Source organism: Hirundo rustica, chromosome 6 (assembly GCF_015227805.2).
Source record: "Hirundo rustica isolate bHirRus1 chromosome 6, bHirRus1.pri.v3, whole genome shotgun sequence".
Classification (NCBI taxonomy): Eukaryota; Metazoa; Chordata; class Aves; order Passeriformes; family Hirundinidae; genus Hirundo; species Hirundo rustica.
Window position 1 is genome coordinate 46,769,514 of NC_053455.1, and position 11,515 is coordinate 46,781,028.

The 11,515-nt window shown below is 38.6% G+C and overlaps 1 long non-coding RNA gene across 1 annotated transcript; it reads right to left on the reverse strand.

Moving 5' to 3' along the window:
• Positions 1-6,284: 6,284 nt before the first annotated feature.
• On the reverse strand, positions 6,285-11,417 carry LOC131378571 (uncharacterized). Its single transcript, XR_009207915.1, has 3 exons — positions 11,339-11,417; positions 11,147-11,250; positions 6,285-6,494 (listed from the first exon to the last, which is right to left on the reverse strand). It is a non-coding gene; the product is annotated as an uncharacterized LOC131378571 (long non-coding RNA).
• Between the last annotated feature and the right edge of the window lie 98 nt (positions 11,418-11,515).

The following is an 11,515-nucleotide window of genomic DNA, read 5'->3' on the forward strand; positions in this document are numbered from 1 at the left end:
TGAATTCAGCTACTGGATGTTTATCCTGCTTTTTTAAAATCCTCTACCTGTTTCCCAGCCTTTCACAAAGTCTTTAAGTATTATGAGATCCAAGAAAATGAAACTATTTTTTATGGATCAGATTTTCCTGTCAACTTTGGGAAATAATAATAGAGGGTACTACTCAATTTTTGGACTTCTAAAAAAGTGTTATAACCCACCATCTTTACATGTTAGAATTTTGTTGATTTTTTTCAGCCAGTGTTTCAGAAGAGCACTTCTTTCCTTGACTTTGTTTCTTAGATTAAAAATATCCCGATTAAGAAGAAATTACGGAAATGCTGGTATAGTTTGATATGTTCCCCAAATTGTTATGCAAAATTAAATGCACACTGGTAAATATAAATCACTTTACTTTGGGGGGAGATGTAGTCATAGATAAATAAAAGGGAATAGTAAGATAATATTTCCACAGTAATGAACAATGGTTGTATGTTTGCATAGCTGTACTCAGACAAGAAGATTTCCCTTGTTGAGACAATGCTGCCCATGTAAGACAAATTTGCTCAAGTCTGTGCTAAACTGTCTGCTTTGACTGACTGGATGAAACAGATCCAGAGGGATTAGGGATGAGTAAGAATAGGGACAATGGTCAACTGTTATATCAAAATCCATCAGACACGTGTTCCAGAAAAACAGGAGTGAAGGAAACGTGATCTATTGTAGCTTGAGGATCCTGCATTTTCCCTGAGGGAACTCTTCCCCAAAGCCTAAGTAGTTAAAATGCACAACATTTTGTTTGCTTCACAGTGGCTACTTACGTGACGGGTCTCAGGGTTAAAGCACCATAAATCATATTTTTATTTTGTCAGGATGCTTAAAATTCTGATATAAACAGGCTCCTGGCAAAAATGTTACACCACTGGAATGGCCAGGAGTCATTGATTTTATGTTTACAGGTTCTTTTCCCCAGATTCAAAGCAATCCAGTTTACAGCCAAATAAGAGTTGTCATGGAAGCAATTTCAAACTTTGAAAGCCACTTCTGTCAGTGGCTTAACAGGGACAGATGAGCTAGCTAAGGAGAACTGAGATGCTCATTCCTCATGATAATAATCCCCATTTTATTTCAAATTATTTCTCCAAATATTTGTATAAAACCCTTAACCTAAAGGCTAAGGTGCCTCTCACTTCAAATCAGTCTCAATTTGTGCTGGAGCTGTCCCATACCACTATGGGGCAAAACTGGCAAGTCCACAAAGACAGGGAAGGTAGAACAGCAAAACCCTAATTACATAGCAGTGGAAAACTGTACCCAAAGTATCTCTCTTTATCTAACAAGCACGATCCTATTTTCTACTGAAGTTCATAGAAGGTAGCAGTACAAAAGAAAAGGTATCCTAAGATCTGCTGTAACAGCTGTTACCCTAAGGCTATGTGAAGTGAATGGGTTATGAATGGGTGAAATAAATGTGTGAATGGGTTAATGAACGAGATGAAATGAATGGATTAAAACTTCAAGTTCTACAGATATTAAGGAGTGCATAAAATTGAGCATAATCTGAAGAGGTTAAATTTCAGGATGATATTGCAATTTTCAAATTTAATTCAAAACTATGGAGGGGGTGTTGGTTTGGCTGAAGGGTTGTATACTTTGCCTGAGGGGTAAGGCCACTCTGCCTCTGTGTTTCTGTGGGCACTTGCACTGGGGGAAAACGGGACAAACAAAATCTAAGCAATAAATTGATTTTAAAGATCTGGCAAAAAATATGATGACCTTGTTCATGTACAAAAAATATCACATTTAGGAAATTGCCAAATGCCTGTGCATTCCCATTGGTGCTCTCAGAAATATGGTAACTGCGCAAGAAGGTTTTTCTTGAGTTTCCAACATGAAAACGCAGATTTTTTTGTTACAGCAAAAAGCAAGTTTATATGAAACCAATAAAAAAGTTTCAGAATCTATCTCAAACATAGCAAGATTACAAGAGGAAAAAGATAAAACATTTACAGCAAGTTACATACCTCAGTGGTGCCTTATCAGGTTATGCGAATACCAATGATCACACAAGTGCTAGTTAAGACAGTAATAAAGTCTGTACAATATTAGGCTTTAGCAATATTGACACTTGCAGGGAAGCAGAAGGTAAGCTGTGTTAAACAAATCTTAATAAATCCCATTAAAGTGTTTGCTTGCCATAAAATCAAATCACTAACACAGGTGTCCATGCAGTATATTATCCACATGGTTTCAGATAAAGAAGACTTGTATCTTCATCCTTCAGTCTTCCTTGACAAATGGACAGAGTCCCTCTTCACCATCTTGTCTTTTGTCAACACCTTCTGAACCATGAAAGTTTATAGGCAACACAGTCGACAAGTTTTGCTGCTGGGACTCCAACAGAAAGACTAAACCAGATATCCAAAATCCAGGTGGATTTAAAATGTGTCCTTTGATGTGGTAAAAGAACAAAAGGTTTTTTATTCTCAGTTTTTAGTTCATGTGTTATAGTACTATAGTTTCAATTTATTTAAATGCCCTGAAATGCAAGCATACAAACATACATATATCTCACTCTTAGTATTAAATATAGTTCTTATATTTTATATATTTCCCCATAACATAAAACGTAACCAAAAATTAATACACGTTAGAGCTACTCAAAGTGGCTCTAGCCTGCATTAGTTATAATTGCATAATAATGTTTACATTAGCTACAACAAAAATGCTTCAGCAAGATATAAACAACCAGTTTAGAGCCACAAAATGTGTGGACATCATCTTTAAACACATTCAAAAAGTACAAATGTTTTAATTTAATATTTGTACTGTGCCTTGATTTGTTTAAATCTCCCTAACATGCATACAATTGAATGTCTAGGGCTTGTGTGGGGTAACCTGTACGTCTTTCCTACATACACTGAAGAGAACTAGACTTGGTAGCTATGGGGATCATATGGATTTCCATGGAAACCAGAGGATAAGTCAGAGGGGATCGATATAGAACCCTGAATGTTTTCCTGCAGTGTCTCATCAGACAGCTAACTCTCCATCTGCTGGCTGCTACAAGACGAGGAAGAGTTCAAGTCATAAAATAAACCAGATCTGTGTTTCAGTCACTTTGGAAGTGGAAGCTTTTAGTTTCATTTAGCATATTACACTGACAGGTCCATAAACAAAATAAACAGACAAAAACTGCCCAGAGTCAAAAATCAGAAATAAACACTCATGGCTATGGTTTCGGTTAAGACAGAAACAAACAAATAAACAACAACAAAAAAACACCCCGAACAAATCCCCAAGTGCTCTCAATGCCATTCATGTGAAGACACACAGCAAAATTCCTGATTTTTAGTCATTGTCCAGAAAGAAAAAAAGATTGGTTTACCTCATGTAGGTGTTTTCTCACTGCACATGAAATCACAAATGTCTTGTCTTGCTGCTCCTCTCTCAGCAAAATTTACTGAAGAGAAGTGACAATTTAGATTGTGGTTTTGAGTATTTTCTAACATTAAAAATGTACATAATACCTTCTTGTACTAAAACATCATGTTCATAGTTTTTCTGTATACTGAGATTGAGACAGTTCCTTGCGCAAAATCTCTGCTGTATGAAGAGAAAACCATATTTGTACATTAATGCACTTGTACACATACATAAGTGAATATAAATGCAGATGGCTTAATGTTTTTTCACTGGTCTTTGACTTGTCTGCTCTGCTCAATCTCCCTTCCCCCCACCCCCCGCTATAAAATACATGTATTTTAGCATATAGGACGATGAAGTAGTTAATTAAAACAAGTTAAAAGAGGATAACTTATTTAGCCAAAGACTCAGAGGGTGAGATGACATTTCTCTGTATACAAAGAAAAGATTTGAATTGGAATTGGGGTGATATGGGTGTGATTAAACAAAGCTGATGTACACAGAAATGCCTACATCCCATTCTTTTCTGTATCCTTTGCACTGTTCCTCATTATAAGACATCTTCAGAGAGTTAGGCTCTGTTTAGGTTGTGTTTTTTATGTTTTCCTGATTTATGACCTCCAGGTGAGTTTCCTCTAGGAAAGCAGTATTTCAGATTTGTGCCTTTAATGGGATATCCATTCCAGAGGCAAGATAAATGTTTTCAGGAAATAAAATACAGTAGGGTACAGTGACTTTTGGAATTTATGCCATCTCCTTTATGCAGCAGTAATGACATGCAGAAATCTGCTCCAATATTTCCACAAGGTCTTCTGCCTACATAGCACACTTTATTTTATTGACAGCTCCAAAATGGCTTTTGAGCTTTATCCTGCTATCACTGCATTGAATGGAAAGTTGGGATCTTCATGTGATTCTTTCAACATCAGCTATGTTTGCTTCAAGACAGCCACCAGAGGACACTGAGGCTTGTCATGAAATATTGATGCCAAGTCTGACTTTAAGCACATATTTTCTGACATGAGGAAATTTCATGCAAGTGGAACCTATTCCCTGTTTTCTAGACAGATTTCTGATAGGATCAGTGTGCTCTGATTGATTTGGGTTTTTTTTAAATGCATAGTAGCTTTATCTGTAGCAAACTGGCTAGCCCCTATAAATAATTTTCTACATGTTCCTGGAAATGTATCAAATCCAGAAAGAAGGTTAATTAACCTTTGTGGTCAAGCTGATAAAGCACAAAACTTATTTGCAGCAGTTACACTGGCTAAATACAGATGATTAATCTTGATGAGGACATCAGCCGTCAATATGTCCTTTAAGCTTTTCCTTCCTGCTAAATGTCACGTTGGCTGTGATACCTCCCCTGCTATGAAATTTTAGATAGATAGGAAATCCTGAGAGGCTTCTGAGGCATGCAGTTTGAATTTCTGCATACTTCTGCCAAAGGAATGAGAAATTATCTGATGTGCTGCTCTGGCCTCATTTTGCTGTTGGAATGATGATGTTACTGGCATACATGTACTGGTGAATTCTCTTAGGAATCCTTTTGGATGAAAGGCATTATCCAAATGTAAATTTTAACTTTTAGCAGTATCACTTGTAATTTTTTATTAGGAATTGCATGAGCAGATGTTTGAGTAGCCTGGCTAATTCTCTTTGAAAGGCGGCCTATAAGGTAACACTGTTGCAGGCCTGGTTTGAGCCTAGAACAAAAGGAATTCAGGGAGGCCAGGAGTTAAAAGCAAGGAATAGTGGAGAAGATAGGCAAGGTGTGTAAGTGTCCCTACCAGCTCCCTTCTCTTCTTTAGGGGGAAAAGAAAAATAAAGAAGAAGGGACATCATGAAAGATACTCTTTGTTGTCTTCTTTCAAAGCCTATCACATTCCCAAGGAGTCTTGAGTCTTCCCTTCATCAGTTTTGTTTATCATTTTAAGATTTCCTTATACCTCCACAGTTTTCTTGGCAACACGGCTTCCAGCAGGCCACAGTTCCATCCACTCCAGGAGCTGCTGCTCACCAAATTCTCTCATTTTGCACCACTGAGAACAGGATGCTGCTTCCTCTGCCATGTTTGAAAAGACATGATTTTTCCTAGAGCTGGGTCTTTTTACTACATTCTTTAAGGATGCATGCATTGATTTACGAACACAAGAGTCCAAACAATCTGTGTGCCAGAACTGTTCAGTCCCGTTTTGGAAGCAGACTGCCAATAGAACTAGTCGTGACTTGAATGTTCAGCCTTTCTGCAATTGTCAAAGAATGAAGGTCACTTAGAAGTTGTTTCTACTGATGTTCAGAGTTGGTTTGTTTTGCCTTCTACCAGCCAACCCTCCCACCTTTATATCCAGTCCTGTATTCTTTATCCTGTATCTATCCTGTGTCCTGCAGTGAAATGCACATCCATGCCTTTTTAAAGTCAGCACCAAGGACTCCTTCCAAAGGTCAGGCAATGCCAAAGGGGGCCTCTTCTTGACATCGCATATCCATTCCTGTGGGGAACATTTCTGCAGACACTTGATTCTCCTCCAGACATCTCTCCACTCCATATGGAATATGAGAGATGGTATGCTGAGAGGTCAGGAGCCAGGAACAAGAAATTGTGCAAATCCTGTCCACCGGCTTTTTGTATTAAGTCGTGCACGTGTGCTGACTCCAATAACACAGACACTGTCTGGAAAGGCAGCAGCAGATGGGTCAGTCTGGGACCCAGAGATGACCAGATCTCCCATCATGGTCAGGCTGCACTGCTCTGTGGGGTCAAGTAAAAAACCACAGGTTTGAGATGAAAGGCAGATAGGGGCCCAAGGCCAACATTAAGGACAGCATAACTTTGACTACAGCTGCAGCTTTAGTGACATAGCAAAGCTATGCAAAACTGTAAGGGCACACGTACACAGATTCTTCACTGGATGCTTTCAGTGGGTCACCCCGGTATTTGCAGCAATTTAGCTTTAGGTGAAGCAGCAAGGTGCTATCTTCCTCCAGAAAAAGTTTTCCCAGGCAATAACCTGTACTGTTGACACAGACAGGAAAAAAATGGTAGTTTTTCACTTCCCTTAATCTTGCTAATTTGTGACGTTAGGCAGCTAGGGTAAAAATGAAGCAAAAAGAGAATGAAAACTACTGAAATAAAAATATCTGCTATATAACCTCCATTGTTCTCTGCATTTCCAGCACAGACACCTCCCCAGTAATAACACTATCTCACATTCATTCAAGGCCTTTCGTGTGCTGTGACTTGACAAGCTGTTTTAGGAATCCAGTGTGGAGAGATGATTTCCATTTATAGGCAAGGCAGAGCACAGAGAAACCCTGCAGAACAGAGGATAACTGTTGCACTCTATTTAGCTGAAAATTTAAAGCAAGATTTCTAGCCATGAAAAATCCTCCACGCTGTAAACAGACCACCACAGGATTAGTGGATCTTCTCCTTTATTTAATTTATTTCTGATAGCCAATTTTTATCCATACAACTGTTCTTTCACAAAAAAAGGCCATCTAGTTTTATGTATGATGGTTGGCAAACAATGGCCTAATGCTGGGATAAAAGGTGAATGAGTCACCTGCTGAATTGTTTATGCCACAAATTAAGGGTCTCTGAAAATGCCATTCACATGAAAAATGGCTGAGATTCTGCTACAAGTCTGTGTCCATGAAAAGGAAGTACAGGAAGCACAGATGTTGTATTCCCTCACTGGCAGTGGAAACTAAACAAGGAAAACACCAGAAATCTTTGCTAAATTCAAGTCTTGCTCTCAAGTCTCTGTACCTGCAGAATCCCTTCAAAAACCTTGTGGGTTTAAAGTTATCATAGTGGCTCAGATTCAAAACACAGTGAGGTGGAGTGTTTCCACTGGTTTTATTGACATTTTTATCAAATCGACCCCCATGACTAAGATTTTCCTATATTTTCCATTGGAACAAATGAGAAAGCAGGTGATTTTGTACACACATTGCGGACTTTTCAGTGGAAGTGAGCCAGTGGTCATTTCTATCTTTCTTGTCTGATTTTTGATAGCTTAAAAGTCAAAAACTCCTAGTATTTTTAGCTCCTGCTTTACTAGGAAAAATACCAACCAGCTACGTGGTAAATTACTCTTAAGAGTTTGCAGTAATGTTCCAAATTTTTAAAGTACCACTGACATAGTAAAAGTATACCTAGGAATGTAGAGATAATCTTGAAGATAAAAGGCATTACCCCACTGTATTAAGTAATTAAACCTTAGAGACCCCAGAAGAAAAAAGAGCAATATATTCAAAACTACCTTCTAAAGACCTCTTCCTAATCTCTATTACTGGCAATCATTTTGACCAACACACACTGCCTTATAATCTCTATGAATATTTACTGAGGCCTTGCTGCTGGTTCACTGTCTTTACCTAGACAACAAGATTCATGGAAACATTGACAAATCATAATCTAATCACAGATGAGATACTGCAAATGAGCTTTACGTGACTGTACTGGAGTGGCTCAACAGGTTTTGATACGTGTCTGGTACACCTCTGAGTGCTTTATGGGGACATCCCATTAGATTTGCATCCACAAGCGCAATCTTTTATTGGTTTGAGAACTTCTTATAACAATCCATTCCTACTTCACCTCAGCAAATTGCTCTTATAGATAACTATATTTATCTATCTATTTGCCTCAATTTGGAAGATCCTTTACTATTTGGGGTTTTTTTGTTTGTTTATTTTTATTTTTCAGATAAAAGTAACTGGATGCAACCTCATCTGCAACCATGCTGATCTGTCTTCATAATGAATTTTCAGGTGCCTGCTTGTGTTTGGCCAAAGGCTGATACATTTGTATATTCCAGTTCCTCTTCCTTGAATGGCACTTTTTTCAAAACCAGTTACTGTGCATTGACCTCAGTGAACAGTTTGTACCTGGCTCATGTGTTGGCCACACAGCTACTTATTGATCGGTGCCTTTAATATGTTACCAAACCAGAAGGAGCCAAGAGCTGCTCTGTCTACATTTATACACAGATTGACCTGCTAGCTGTGCATCAGGAAGATGGAAAGGGATTCAAACACAAGGGGTTTTTTTTAAAGTTATTGAATGCTGCAGTATTATCTGTATTAGAAGAGTTTCTCTTTTCTGTCAGTCAATTTTAATCAATGTTTCTCAAATCCTAAATAAAATCCAGGAGTCTGAATCATGCTCAGAGAAGGTGCTGCCCTGGGGAATTTGCTGCTTAAGACCCTTTGGAGATAATCTCAAAAGTGTGATAAAGATTTTATTCAATTAGTCAAAAATAGAGATATGAGTATGTCTACAAACACTGAGGAAGCTTTAGTCTACCTGTTGTGAAAAAAATATTTTACCATTTTGATAATTAACCATTGTATATGGTTAATCATCAAAAAAGAAACAGAAATAATCAGAAAAAAAATGAGGTAATTCTAGATACATTATCTCTGTTTCAGTTCTTTCCACTTTCTTGGATTGTATAGAAACAGGACAAAAGTCTAATATATAGTATTATCTTTGTAAAATCTTTGAGAGGGTCTGGCAGTACTACACTCTGTACAGAACCTCTTTTCCATGAGGACTGAGACCACAATTTATATGACAAAGTTCATCCAACTTTCCTTCAGTACAACACTATGAATCAGTTGAGTGAATGATTCTCTGAGAGAGCCTGTTTCTGACCAGGCATTGCGAAAGGAAGCACAGGCATCTGATACAAACACTGCAGATATCAAACAGGGCATAAAATTAAGTCCACCTATTTCCCTTTGTCTAATTAATTACATTCTAGAAATATTAGCCATATCCATAAACTGTTACCATTGTTGCAGATCTTTTGGGAGGTGCTTCTTTACGTCATACCCTTTTCATTCAATACTGTTAACGTAAAAATACGCAACACAATGTAGTGAGCTTCGTTATGGTTACTGAAGATAAAGATCTACACATTCACCCCCTGCCTTTTTTTAAGGGACTTTTGGCCTCATGGTTTTGTTCCTCCACGCATGGGCACAGTGTCTCTTGGTACTAGGGAGCTGAGGGGGTAAGCACTGTGCCAAAGGGAAAATAGTCTCTATGCATGACAACCTTTAAATGCCATGCATGGCCAGAGAACCAAGGGAGAAGCTATATTTCCCACCTGTACTTTGAGCTCAATGGATCACCAGGTCTGAATGTGGCTCATCTGGTTTCCAACAGCACAGAGTAATTTTAAAAGCTCCTTATAAAATCATTCCAGTGTGAATAATTTTTGACAAATACCCAGAAGTCTATAATGCGTATATGGCTTCATCACACAGAATCTGAAATGCAGACTACACTGATGGTGTAGGGATTCAGGATGAATCCACTGTTGGTGGTGGGTTCTGGATTTTGTTGGATTATATGGAATATGTTCACCCCATATAAAGTAAATAGTAAAGATACAATACAGATAAAAATCCAGTGTCCAGCTCAAGGGTTGTACAGCAAGGAGTAAAGATACACAGATGGTGACTGCCCAAGTGAATTTTACTGCAATATCTACATAGGTGGAATTTACATTATTCATAAATATGTAAAATAATTTTCCCTTTTTATAAATAATCAGTTTATCTGGCTTGTGGGCTGTTGGAGTCCAGGGCATTCCTTTGGTTGCCCTGGAGGGTCAGGGACCTGGGCAGGGGGGGGTCTGGGACCCCAGCCCAGAGCGACACTGGATTTGATTTCAGTCCATGGGAGAGGCTTCTTGCACTGCAGGAAGCATTGCAGGCCACAAGAGTGTAAAAATAGTAGTTTAGAATATCACAGGGTGAAAAAACAGTGAGTTTGGGATTCTTGGCATTGAAGTGAATGGGGCAAAATGGAGAATTTAGGGCGTTGGCCCTTTCTTCTTCCTTCTTGTTCCCTCACTCCATTTCTGCAGTGACATTGGCACAAAGTAGTTAGTGAGGATTGGGTCAGAGTAAAGATGACCTTTTTAGTAATAGTGATAGACATTGGTAATAAATAGTAAATAAAGAATACGTAGCAATTAGTATAAAAGATAAGGACAGCCCAGAGACAGGGGGAGACGTGAGGAATCCATGCAGCTGCGAACATCTTGTCGGACTCCAAGAAAATTGTAAGATAAGAAACAATAAACGAAATATGCAACCTTGAGAAATCTAAACCTGAGAACTCCGTCTCTTCCTTCGGCTCGGCTCGGAGCTGTGCAGGGGAGCAAAGGACCCTGAAACCACCTCAATGTTGGGGTAAGCCCCCGACAGTGGGCCTGTTCATGTGGAGAAATACCCATCACTTCAGTTAAGAAAACTAGTGGACTATATTCTTCTGTGGCATGGTTTGTCTTTCCTGCTTTGGTACAGTCCACAGTGTGATCATGATTACAGCAGAATAGAGGTACTACATTCTATTGTGAGTGGCTCCCCTTATATAAACACCTTTATAAGCACCATGAACACATCAGATGTATAACACTCATGTTGTAATCATGCTACATTTTCAGTTCAGGTCACTTCTACGTACAGACAAAGCAAACATGAAGCAAAAACAACCAATCAAACCCATGTAAAATACATATATGTAAAATTCAGTAAAATAAGCAGTGTTATGAGGAAAAAAACATGTTGCACAAGCTGTGGAACAAGAAGACCTGGCTTCTCTGCTGAACAGCACAAGTTGAGCTTATAGATCAATATTAGCCTTTCTTTTAATAGCAACAGTTTTTATTTTACTCCATGGGGTTTGCAAGAATCTAAGGCCTCTGGGATCACATACCTGCCAGATTCCATGGAAATCATCCACCAGCTAACAGGTATTGTAGCTGGGAACAGCAGATGGATAGGCAGACAGATCCATGGTACATCACTGGATGACCTTAACTGCAACATAAAACCGAACCAATAAGGAAAAAAAAAAGAGTTTATTCAATATAGTAGACAGTTGGAAGCAGTGGGGTTTTATACTCACTTAAATGTACATTTGTTCAGTATTCTGCTTTTCTGTTCCTCCTTCTGTTCCCAAGCCTGATACATAAGTGAAATGGAGCACCACAATCTGGGGGGTAGGAAAATACCTTAGAGGCAGAGAAACTAAAATGACCATGGTGTAGCCAAATCTCCAGAAAGGCCCTGTGGCTTTCAACAG